This window comes from Labeo rohita, unplaced genomic scaffold (genome assembly GCF_022985175.1).
Source record: "Labeo rohita strain BAU-BD-2019 unplaced genomic scaffold, IGBB_LRoh.1.0 scaffold_1130, whole genome shotgun sequence".
NCBI lineage: Eukaryota > Metazoa > Chordata > Actinopteri > Cypriniformes > Cyprinidae > Labeo > Labeo rohita.
In genome coordinates, this window is record NW_026127264.1 from 7,471 (window position 1) to 16,814 (window position 9,344).

The 9,344-nt window shown below is 37.4% G+C and overlaps 1 long non-coding RNA gene across 1 annotated transcript; it reads right to left on the bottom strand.

Moving 5' to 3' along the window:
* Nucleotides 1–4,316: 4,316 nt before the first annotated feature.
* LOC127157627 (uncharacterized) lies at nt 4,317–7,417 on the bottom strand. The gene is made up of 3 exons (XR_007825958.1): nt 7,395–7,417; nt 5,423–5,595; nt 4,317–4,408 (listed from the first exon to the last, which is right to left on the bottom strand). It is a non-coding gene; the product is annotated as an uncharacterized LOC127157627 (long non-coding RNA).
* Nucleotides 7,418–9,344: the final 1,927 nt, after the last annotated feature.

The window sequence follows — 9,344 nt, forward strand, 5'->3', positions numbered from 1 at the left end:
TTTTGTTGACGCTACTGTGTTACTTGATCAAAAAAAGAGCTTTGCTACTGAAAAGCTTTTTGATTCAGAAAACATTGACGCTAACATCATGCCATTGAGAAATGTAGTTAAACTAAAAAGCAGTGTTGGGCTACTAATCATGTGCTGGAGATCTTTCCTGTCCTGAACTGTACAACTTCCACACCACTTTCACCTGTACATCTGTAAAAGTTGCTGAGGATTTCGCTTCCCATGCCAAATTTCCTCAGCCTTCTTAAGGGGGTCATCGGATGCTAAGTTCACTTTTACGTGTTGTTTGAACATTAATGTGTGTTGGTAGTGTATGTACAAATCTACCCTATAATGATAAAAATCCATGCAGTGGTTTTAATTAATCTGTAAAAATAATACCCCCTTTTTCAAATCAAGCCGTTCTCAGATGCCAGGTGGCGTCACACCAACAGAAGCCACTCCCACGATAGTTGATTGACATGACCGTTTTACCTCAGATCAGTTCTAACAGTCCGTCCTCTTTGTTTCGTTTTTTTTTTTTTATTTGTTTTTGTTTTAAGTTACACAAGAATCTCCCCGATTGAGTGATTGAGGTGTTGTGTTGCTGGATGTAATATTGAACAAAGTGGTCGTCATTTACTCCTGACATCTGAGCCACTGAAGATGCAGTGGATTACGGAATGCGCCTCCCGATCTACATATGTCCGTCTATGTTCGCGTGAATCATTCATGATCCAGCTTCACTTACAGCAGAAGTGAGTATAAGGGTTTTTTTTTATGAATCTTTGTGATCGCCTTTCCTAATAATGTGCTAGTTAGCAAGTTTAGCAGCTAAATGCGGCTAAAGTAAACAGGCTCGTCACTCCACAGAGATCAGAGAGGGGTGGGGTGAGCAGAACTCATTTGCATTTAAAGCAGCCTCGACCAGAATGAGATGATTTTTGCAGAGCTGATTTTGGCAAGGTAAAAAGGGTGTTGTTTTACACAACCATTGAGAATTTTTAAACAAAGTATATTTTAGACTTTTCATTAAGACTCTAAAGAATCATATCTTGTGAGAATCATAACTTGTGGAAAATGGGCATCCGATGACCCCTTTAAGAAAATACAGTCGCTGCTGGGACTTGCTTACAAGCTGCTGAGTGTTGCGAGACCAACACTCTTAAAAATAAAGGTGCTTCACGATGCCATAGAAGAACCTTTTTTGTCTAAATGGTTCCATAAAGAACCTTTAACATCAGAAGAATCTTTCTGGTTTGCTTAGTTGGGGACACTTAATTTCCAGTGATATTGTCGACTTGATTGCACAGATACTATTTGAACTGAACTGAGCTGGATGATGACGTCACTGGATTCAATGACAAACTGCACATTGCACCCAAAATTGTTTGGTGTGACATGATTCCAAATTTAGGGGGGGCCAAGCTTGTTGACACAGGGGCTGACTGACTGAGGTCTGTAATCAATAAAAAGCATTCGCACATGTGTGTCGTTACACTCCAAGTGTGTGAGTGCTGTGTGGATGGCAGTGTTGACATCATCATCAGTGGACCGATTTTGTCGATACGCAAATTTTAATGAATCTAAGGTGGCTGGACCCTGACTGCCCATCCGGGATGTCATCTGGGCTGCCTTCCATGGGTTTCAAGTCAAGTCAAGTCAAGTCACCTTTATTTATATACCGCCTTTAACAATACAGAATTGTGACAAGGCGGCTGTACAGTATTAAATAGGAAACAGTACATCAACAATGCCAAAGGCAACATTAAACACTCACATTATAGGTAAAGGTAGTTAATCAAAAACAATAAAATAAAATGCAATATTGTGTTAAGAGAAAGTGTCCCCAACTAAGCAAGCCAGAGGCGACAGCGGCAAGGAACCAAAACTCCATCGGTGACAAATGGAGAAAAAAACCTTGGGAGAAACCAGGCTCAGTCGGGGGGGCCAGTTCTCCTCTGGCCAAAGTTCCCGTGGTCTTGTGCCGACAGCCGTCTAGGTGATGTGGTCTTTAATGTGGATCCGTCTCTGGGGCTCATCTAGTTGATGTGGACTCCGCTGACATTCAGGGCTGTAGAGGTCGTCTCTAGGTGCTGATCCACCGTCTGGGCTGGGTTCGGACTGGATCCGGGGGACTGCAGTGACCATCTGATCTGGATACGGACTGGATCTGGTGGTTAATGTGACCTCGGAATAAGAAAGAAACAGACTAATATTAGCGTAGATGCCATTCTTCTGACAATGCACCGAGTGCATCGGGTGTTATGGGAAGTGTTCCCGGTTCCGGTTGACCTAATTAGTGCAGCCTAACAATCCTGTAACGGATTTGAATTATAAGAATGTGGATTTGTTATGTGTAAGCAAGGTTAAAGAGATGGGTCTTTAATCTAGATTTAAACTGACAGAGTGTGTCTGCGTCCCGAACATTGTAGGGTAGATTGTTCCAGAGTTTGGGTCCTAAATAAGAAAAAGATCTGCCGCCCGCGGTTGATTTTGATATTCTCGGTATTATCAAATTGCCAGAGTTTTGAGAACGCAGCGGACGTGAGGGACTATAATGCGATAAGAGCTCACTCAGGTACTGGGGAGCTAAACCATTCAGGGCTTTATAAGTAATTAGCAGGATTTTAAAATCTATACGATGTTTAATAGGGAGCCAGTGCAGTGTAGACAGAACCGGGCTAATATGATCATACTTTTTGGTTCTAGTAAGAACTCTAGCTGCTGCATTTTGGACCAGCTGGAGTTTGTTTATTAAGCGAGCAGAACAACCACCCAATAAAGCATTACAATAATCTAACCGTGAGGTCATAAACGCATGAATTAATGTTTCAGCATTTGACATTGAGAGCATAGGTCGTAGTTTAGATATGTTTTTGAGATGGAAAAATGCAGTTTTGCAAATACTAGAGATGTGGTTTTCAAAGGAAAGATTACCATCAAATAGCACACCTAGGTTCCTAACTGATGACGAAGAATTGACAGAACAGCCATCAAGTATTAGACAGTGTTTTAGGTCTTACTGAATTTACGTTTAGCATTAGCCAGCACTTTTAAATTTGCCAAGATGTCAGGCGCTCTGGCTCCCGGTAAACATTGGACTATGGTGGCTGGTGTCTCTATTTTCACGTTCCGTACAATAGAATCGCCAATAACTAGAGCACTTTGATCAGGTTTCTCAGTGTGCGCGTCACTGAGTGGGGAGAACCTGTTTGATGTTCTGATCGGAACGGACGAGCGGTGTTTTGACCCGCGACTATGCCGTCTCACAGTCACCCAGTTGCCCTGCTGCAAAGGCAAAGTTACCGGAACCGAACAATGTACGGGACTTCCTAAGCTAGTCGCATCCAAAGCCGTATCTAAGGCCCTCACATTCATACTATCCTCGATTAAAGTCTGGATGCGTGTCTCTAGTTCTGAAATCTTCTCTGTCAGCCTAACTATTTCCCTGCATTTATCACATGTGAATCCCTCACTGCCAACAGAGATTGATAAAAAACGCACACCACTCTGCAACAGGAGACCGGAACCGGAAGTCTATCAAAAAGAGCCATGCACTTTTCAGAGCCATGCACACCTCCGCCAATGACACCGTTTTGGTCTGATGATTGGTGCCTCAAACTGAGCGTTGAACTCAATCAGCTCATCTGGGAGTGTGGTCTTGGTACTCATGGCTCCCTGGTTTTTCTGCTGGTTCTCTGTGATGAGCTGCAGGATTTGTCACATGCACTGGGAATCTGCAGTGATGTAATATCCCCCCAGAATCAGACTATAATGTCTCTTGGTCTTCCTGATTGATTTCCATAGTTCTGGTCTTTTTGTATTTCTCAAAGTCACCTGATCAAACACGGTGGAGTAAGCGTGTAGCACGACCTGCACCTCACAGTTGGGGATCACACCTCACTCGGGACAATCCCCCAGCTCCTTGATAAGGAGGTGCAACTCTACTTAATCTCTACACAATCTCAGGATTGGATGGACCAATATTTCCTTTCTTTTGCACCTGTGTTCCTAATTACCCCTTGTCAGAGATTTTCTTAGTATAGGGAGATGAGAGGGTCTGTATTAGTTACTACTGGAGAAAGTGTAATGGTTAACTTGGATCACGTGTCCCTTAATAACCAATCACATTACAGCACTGACGTCACTGAATTTCAAGTCAGAATTTTGGACACTGTTTTTCCTTTGTTTTAATCATTTTGATTCTTGTATGTTAATGTTCACTTTCCTGTTCTTGTCTAGTCCAGTTTACAGTGTGAATCCTTCAGTATTCTCACATATAGGGATTCAGAGGGTGTGTTTTTACTATTTGATTCTAACTTGGATCAGGTTCAGTTCTCTCAGGTGTGATGGGTTTGATTTCAGAGCTGAAGTCAGGATGAGACACTGTTTCTCTGTAATACTGCAATCCCACAGACTGAAAACAGAAAGATAAAACTTACAATGAATCAAAAAGAGATCTAAAAGATGCATCATGAAACAAATGTCATTCCACATTTTACTACTGGATGAGTTCAAAGAAGCTTCTGTAGACATCGTTAGATACTATAAAGTGTTTTGGTTTAAACTGTTGAAGTGATTTTAATCATTTTGATTCTTGTATGTGAATGTTACTGACCTCAAACTCTCCAGTTTACAGTGTGAATTTGAGGAGACATAGTGATTCAATCCTGTGTTTTTCTTTGATTCCCTCAGGTTCAGTTCTCTCAGGTGTGATGGGTTTGATTTTAGAGCTGAAGTCAGGATGAGACACTGTTTCTCTGTAATACTGCAATCAACAGACTGAAAACAGAAAGAGAAAAGACAATGAATCAGATCTATGATGCATCATGAACAAATGTCATACATTCACTAATAAACCAGCAAAATCATGGAAACTTCTAATATATGAATGAACAAACCAAGAGAGGAGTATTTGAGGAGACTAGTTACAATCCAAGTCTGGACCCTCAGTCAACAAATAAGTCAATTTTACCAATGGAAATTAATATGTAGAATCAATATAGAAACAATAGTAAAATTAACAACAAATATACTAAAATCAAATTAAATATATATTTTTTATATTTTTTTAAAGCCATTTTACAGTTTTTCTTACTAACAAAAATATGAAATCCACATGAAAAAAAATGAGTGAAATATACTATTAGTCCAGTATAAATTATAACTGTCAGAATCATCTACTGTCATTTGTCGACTGTTTTTTGTCTGTTTTCACATTTGTTTTATTTCACAGCAAAAATGTCAAATTTCAAGTTTTATGCTGCTTTTACAGATACACATAAAAACATTGTATTCCTGAATCTTTCTTCAGATGGAGAAATGACAGAAAGTGCAGCACTGGAAATGATGTGACAAGAGTCCAGCGGACTTAAACTAAACAGTGAACTTTAATCTCACTGTCACTGCTGTACAGTATAATGATACTAACTCTAGTTTCTCCAGCTTGAATTGTGTGTTCATCAGTAGATCACTGAGGTTTTTCACTCCAGAGTCTCCTAGTTTATTCCACTCAGGTTCAGTTCTCTCAGGTGTGATGGGTTTGATTTCAGAGCTGAAGTCACAGCAGAACAACCTTCATCTGTCATTTCACAGCAGCTTAACCTGCAATGGCAAAAACAGCATAAAATAAGAAAAGAAAATATTATCATTATTATCATGTTTCCTGATTCTTGTATGTGAATGTTACTGAGCTCAATCTCTCCAGTTTACAGTGTGAATCCTTCTGTGTTTTTATTTGATTCAAACTAAGGTTTAGGATCTATGATGATCATAATATTGAAGAGGCATTTAGTTTCTAATAGTTTGTTTTGAGTCACGTTAGTTTTGTATGAGGGCAGGCACTGCTTCTACTTACTTCTTTTACTTTATTTTATTTATTTAATGCCTCCATTCTTTATTCTCTAATGAAAGGCTGATTTATGCATTTACACACTTACTTACAATTAAAAAAAAAAAAAAATACAAAATGTGGCCAATATGGCAAAATCAGTGCACTGCTTTAAACAATATAACTTCAGACCTGTTGCATAGTGTGAATCTGGCCTTTTTGTTTTTCTCAAAGTCACCTGATCAAACACGGTGGAGTAAGCGTGTAGCACGACCTGCACCTCACAGTTGGGGATCACACCTCACTCGGGACAATCCCCCAGCTCCTTGATAAGGAGGTGCAACTCTACTTAATCTCTACACAATCTCAGGATTGGATGGACCAATATTTCCTTTCTTTTGCACCTGTGTTTCTAATTACCCCTTGTCAGAGATTTTCTTAGTATAGGGAGATGAGAGGGTCTGTATTAGTTACTACTGGAGAAAGTTTTGGATTTATCACGTGTCCCTTAATTTTGTTCACATTACAGCACTGTTTTCAGAAGTCAGACTTTCATGATACCATAGGAATGAATTTTTACAAAAGTAAATTTGTAACTGTTTTTTGTTGTAGGGACTTTCTTAAAAACTGCAAAAAAAAAATAAAGCAGAAATTTAAGTTAATCAAAATGTAATTGTTTAGTGTAAAAATGTTGAAGACTCAAATTTGCAAATAACAAATTAAAAATTCATAAACATCTCCTTTTACCCATGATCAAATTTTCAAAAATAAACTTTTGGACTTCTTTTTCCAGAACAGTTATCATCATCAATCATCTTTGTTCATGACAATCAAACTGACCTTTGGTCATTTTATGTTCTTGTTTTAGTAGTTTGATTTGCTTTATCCTGTTTTTTATTTGTTCAGCTCAGGTTCAGTTCTGTCAGGGATTTTCTTAGTATAAGTTAAATGAGTCATGTTCCTCTGGGTCTGTATTAGTTTGAAGACAGAAAGGAAAATGAATCAGTATGATGCAATGAACAAATGTCATACATTAATTTGGATCTTAAAACTTCTAATAGTGTCCCTATAACTATTTGAGGAACTAGTTACAATCAAGTCTGGACCCTCATACAAATGAAGTCACTTTACAATTTCATATGTCAGAATTGTGCGACACTTCATTTCAACGAACATCCAAAATCATATAAAATGATATTTCCCTGGAATTAACTATAGAAAGATATTAAATAACTGAATCCCACCTGAGTGAAAAAAATATGAGTCAGGGACAAAACTCTTATAAAAATCACATCAAACTGGTTTACTGTGGTAAACTCAGTAAAAATAGTTCAAATTGCCAAAAACATCACAGTATTGTTGTCAGTGTAAGATACATGTTGAAGAATAAAAGTCTTTTTGAGATAAAAAACAGTTTTTTTTTTTTTTTTGGTCTGAAATTTATTCCTGTCAGAAGCTTTCTGTAGACATCGTTAAATAAAAAAAAAAGCACAAAAACCTTTTGGGCAAAAAAGTGCACTGCTATAAACAATGAACTTTTCATGTCATTTTGATCATTTTAACTGATACTAACTCTAGTTTCTCCAGCTTGAATTGTTTACAGTGTTCATCAGTAGATCACTGAGGTTTTTCACTCCAGAGTCTCCTAGTTTATTCCTGCTCAGGTTCAGTTCTCTCAGGTGTGATGGGTTTGATTTCAGAGCTGAAGTCAGGATGAGACACTGTTTCTCTGTAATACTGCAATCACACAGACTGAAAACAGAAAGAGAAAAGACAATGAATCAGATCTATGATGCATCATGAACAAATGTCATACATTCACTAATAAACCAGCAAAATCATGGAAACTTCTAATATATGAATGAACAAACCAAGAGAGGAGTATTTGAGGAGACTAGTTACAATCCAAGTCTGGACCCTCAGTCAACAAATAAGTCAATTTTACCAATGGAAATTAATATGTAGAATCAATATAGAAACAGTAGTAAGTTAACTTAACAAAATGGCCTATTGTCAGATTTCTAATAGAACGAACATCAACAAATCAGTAAAATAAAATAATTGTTGAGTTTTCAAACCATTTTAGAGTGTAGTTTACAATTTCTAACTATACAAATATATTAAATATGCATTCCCCTTAATATAAAAATGAGTGAAATATACTATTAGTCCAGTACAAAACTTTCAGAAACATCTACTGTCATTTGTTTTTAGTCTGTTGTCACTTCTGTTTTGTTCCACAGCAAAAATGTCAAATTTCAGCAAGTTTCACACTGCTTTTACAGATACACATAAAAACATTGTATTCAAATCTTTCTTCAGATGGAGAAATGCCAGAAAGTGCAGCACTGGAAATGATGTGACAAGAGTAGCGGACTTAAACTAAACAGTGAACTTTAATCTCACTGTCACTGCTGTACAGTATAATGATACTAACTCTAGTTTCTCCAGCTTGAATTGTGTGTTCATCAGTAGATCACTGAGGTTTTTCACTCCAGAGTCTCCTAGTTTATTCCCTGCTCAGGTTCAGTTCTCTCAGGTGTGATGGGTTTGATTTCAGAGCTGAAGTCAGGATGAGACACTGTTTCTCTGTAATTTGCATCACACAGACTGAAGACAGAAAGAGAAAAAACAATGAATCAGATCTAGGATAATCAAATATTATAATTATTATTCATCTTTCCAGATTCTTGTTTGCTGACAAATGTTACAGCTGATATCTCTCTGTGTCCTTCTGTGTTTTTATTAACATCAAGACTAAGACTAGGACTATGATGTTCATTTAAATAGGCATTTACAAACTAACAAAAGTCAATACAAATGTATGCAAAGGTTGAAAATCAGCTAAATTACTTTATTAAGATTTATTTAATGCCACATTCAGTCTCTAATGAAAGGCTGATTTCTGCATTTACAGAAAAAAAAAAAAAACCGTAATCAAACAATACCAAAAAATTGCATACTGTATAAACAATATACTTGAAACTTCCAGGCAGGTGTGTTGAGACAAGTTGAGTAACTGCAACTCTGTGTGGACATTCATCAGTGCCCTCCAGGATCAAGTTTGGTGACCCCTGCATTAAGATGTGAGCTATTTATCCAAGTTAAGAGGTTTCACTTGATAACATTAACTACATTAGTTAACATGAACTGATGATGAACAACTAGAACAAATAAAACTGTAGCACTAAATCTGGTAAAATTTTACACATTGCTATTTGCATTGTGGTTATAAAATGCATCTATGAAAAACAATATATTTCTACATAATATAAAACACTTTTTTAATAAGGCATCAACATATGATAGATAAAACAAACAGTGCAGCACAAAATGTTTACAGTATTTGCACCTGGTGTGTAAAATGATGTGCTTGAAGAATCAACACAGAGTCACAGCACACAACACTTTACATTAAAAAGTTCAAATCACAAAGGGAAGAGATAGTGATGTGTGGTGTATTATATCTGTGCAACAGTTTATTGAGCCATTAATGAAACATTAATTCATGCGTTTATGACCT